Here is a 3763-nt window from a genome sequence, read left to right as displayed (position 1 = left end):
AGGAATTTTAAATAAATCCAATTCCGGTCCAGGAGAGAAAATCATCAAGCGTAAATGGGTTCTGGACCGTAATGAACCTTTTCATTTGTAAAGTTTTCAATTCGGTCCAGGAATATTCTTCCCAGATGAATTTAATTTCGGTCCTTATTTCCTGAAGAATTTAAATACGGTCAACGAACATTTTTTTCCGGATCAGTTTAAATAGGGTCAAAGTTCCGTATTGAAATGAAACAATTCGCAACTTGGTACGAATTTAGATTGTGCGAGAGAAAAGGTTCCGGTCCTATAATGGGATTAGAATGTATTATGCGTTCCCTAATCTTTAACAATCCTAAGGTTGTTAATGGTCCAGGTATTGTAAATAAATTCATTTCACAACCGGGAGAGAAAATCAGGAAGTGTAAATGGGTTCTAGGCCTCAATTCGGTCCAGGAACCTTTTTTCCGTATGAGTTTAAATACGGTGCACGAACTCTTTTTTTCGGTAAAATTTAAATACGGTCCAGGAACCTTATTTTGCGGCTGAATTTAAACACTGTCCAAGAACCTTTTTTTCAGGATCAATTAAAATTCGGTGCAGGATTTTTTCCGGATCAATTTAAATACGATCCAGTAACCTTTTTTTAATGGAACAATACACTACTAGGACCGAATTTAAATTGTGCGAGAAGAAAGGTTCTGGTCCTGCAACGGAACTCAATAGAACCCATAGAAGTTATGGGTAGATGGACCTTTGACAACCCTGGTGGAGGCTAAATGAAGAAAAATCACAAAATAAGCAGAATTTTGAAACATTATTTCTAGAGCATGCACACTACTTTATAAAGTTGACTACATACCTCGTTTCCTTCCTTAATTGAAATGTGACTTATTCTTCATCACATGTGAGATCAACCGTCCTGGGAGTCAAGCCCGGTCTCCTGTGTGGTAGTCGGACACCAATTTAGAAAGTCAATGTGTTGGACATTTGGTTGATCAGTCGATCCTACTTCAACTTTTTCGAGACGAAAACAAGCTGGCAGCTTCACACTCGAAATTTCACTTCGCCTACCCCCGTGGCGGAGTGGTTAGCACATCGTGCTACGATGCCAGGTGTGCCGGGTTAGAATTCCGGACTGAGCATGGGTGTTTGTTGCGTCCATTGATCAATTTAATCATATCATCACCCATTTCCATCTTCGCAATTAGTCAAAAGTGGCAGAAGAGCAAATCAAAATGAACCAAATCAATCGAAATTTCACTCGCAATGCATGAAAATGAGATCTCAAGCACTCCGTGATCCTACCGGAATCTCACGTTTACAGAAGCTAACTATGAAACCACTTCTTGGATCAAACTGTTCTTCGAACTAGCTGGCAGTCATCAATTGTCGACCAATCAACATAGTAGGGCAAAAAGAAGCAATGTTTCTTGAAAATGAGTGGAAAGTTACCAAGGAAGGATATACGTAAAGTCCATTACAAAGGCTTATTATGGTCTTTCCTTTCATTGCAGGTTATGAGCACAAGGGTTGAGTGTGGGAACCTGAAGGAACCGCGACATCTTTGTCATTCATCTCCCGCCAGAAAAGGGACAAACAGTAGAATTTTGTCTCTTGCAATTTGAAAAGCCTATGTCCATGCTGAACCATAAAGTAATTAACCCAGAAAGTCCTAGCTACCAGCAGTGCGTTTCGGCGCGGCCGATAACCAGAGCTAGATGAAGAGAAGATTTTGTGGGAAGGGGTGACCTGGAATCTGGCTTAGGATCCCTGGTGTGCATGAAGGGAAAGTGTGTCTTCAAAAGTTCCCCGACTTCCCAGAAAGGGACGGCCCATAAAATCACTGTATTTCCTACCAATGCATCCGTTTGTGTTCAATCAAAGTGTATGTCACCGTAGGATCCGAGCGCTTCGAGTTCTGTCGGTTGTGGGACTTCTTGAGTCTTTTATCAACATGGTGCCAATCAGAGTTTCTTTCTGCCAAGGTCGTTGCACCTATTAATCGGCTCTTCAGCTTGAGTGGCAAAATACATGTTGTACGGAGGAAAGTTGCACCGGAAAAATTACCTTCTTAAATACGATGAAACCTGTAAAACATCCACAGATATTTATTCAGGGGTGGTCCCTTTGACAAAACATCAATATTCTCAAAATTCTTCGAACGGACTGTGTAAAACATTGCAATACTCCAAAAACTGAACCTGCTCTGCAACACAAGGAAAATGCCTCATTTAGCAATTAATGCGCCTTTGTTAAGTTGGTAAGTTCAGTATGGCACTACATTTTAAATAATGCTGATGGAATAAATCAATAAAGTTTGTTAAATGACAATGACTCCTTACCACAAGAATATAATTATTCTTTATGGATATCCCCTATAACGGTTGGGGGTTCGACGTGCTGACCCCACGTCACCCCATTACTGGTTAAAGATCTCCACACCTCTAAAATTTTAGGTAGGATTTTGGGAGGGACTGGCAGTCGGGAGATAGACCAAGGCCCTTCCAGGGCTGTCGAACCACGGGTATTATTTATTTACAGATGCTTAAATATATGTCAACCTCACATGTCTTTCCAGTGACTTATTGCAAGGGTTTCTATTGTACTTGACTCAACAAAATAAGCTTACTGTGTGAGGCAGATTCATACGAACCAAAAATACCCAAAATAATAACAATAATAATAATAATTTACTTCAAAATTACAAAAATGTATTTACTTGTTCTTGTTTAAATTTTCGATTCTTCGAAAAGTTTGTTAAGGAGTTGAGTTGAGTTGGTGTTTTTAGTCCACTTTATGCACAGTAATGCTAATCGGGACTGGACCTACAGTTTAAAGTAAGATCCGGACCACTGTGTATCTCCACTCATGTATCGAACCCGGGACCCCTCGATTACAAGGCAACAACGCTATCACTGCGCAATCCGGGAGGTTAAGGAGGATTCTCAAAATCAGTCTTCACGATATCGAGAAAAATATGCGACTCGAGAAATCGTACAGTTTGTGAAGATAATTACTTTTAACACGTTGCGTGTTTTAGACTGTTTCAATAGTAGAATAGTTATTTGGTGCGAATAATACTACCTTACCCGGAGATATGAGGCATCCTGCCACCATTATACTTATTTAGCGTGTATTGCGCTCTGATTCGGGACCAGTTGTAACTGTTTGCATATATGTGGTTTACCGCTGCACAAGCGGTCGTTCTTCAATCTACTCAAGCTCAAAACTTTGTTTGGACGCAACGGCAACACTCAACGCCCAACCCTGCCTGTTGTTGACCTGCGACTGCTAGGGGAGGAAAGACAGCTCCCTCAAAATTTCGAGAAACAACGAAGTTCTAGGTTCCTACACTGACATCCACTATAGCTAGAACCAGGAAAACTAGAAAGAAATGTAGTTTTGGGTTCATGCCACTCAAATTAAGTACAGTGTTTCTAACTGAAAGAATAAAATACTGAAAAACTATTTTGCAATATTTGTCATGAAAGTAAAATTTTCAGCAAATGTAGAACAGTTTGCCGGGGCCACGTGAACGTTTCGGGGGGGACAGTGCCCCCCCGTGCCCCCCGCTAACGACGTCCCTGTCGAAAACCAAACAGACCACTTGAAGAAACAAACGAAGAAATATTCATAAGAACAATACTGACAAATAAAAAACGGCCGCTGCTCTTTATAGAGGCTGCCGCCAGTACAGAAAGTATGTGTATCGGCATCTCTTTCGGTGCTTGCCTGTTGCAATAATAACGGTCTTACTTCACTACTTAACATTTGGCACTCAATA

This window comes from Lepisma saccharinum, chromosome 5, assembly GCF_977018435.1.
Source record: "Lepisma saccharinum chromosome 5, izLepSacc3.1, whole genome shotgun sequence".
Lineage (NCBI taxonomy): Eukaryota > Metazoa > Arthropoda > Insecta > Zygentoma > Lepismatidae > Lepisma > Lepisma saccharinum.
The sequence above is the reverse complement of the archived record's forward strand: the minus strand, read 5'-3'. Positions refer to the sequence as shown.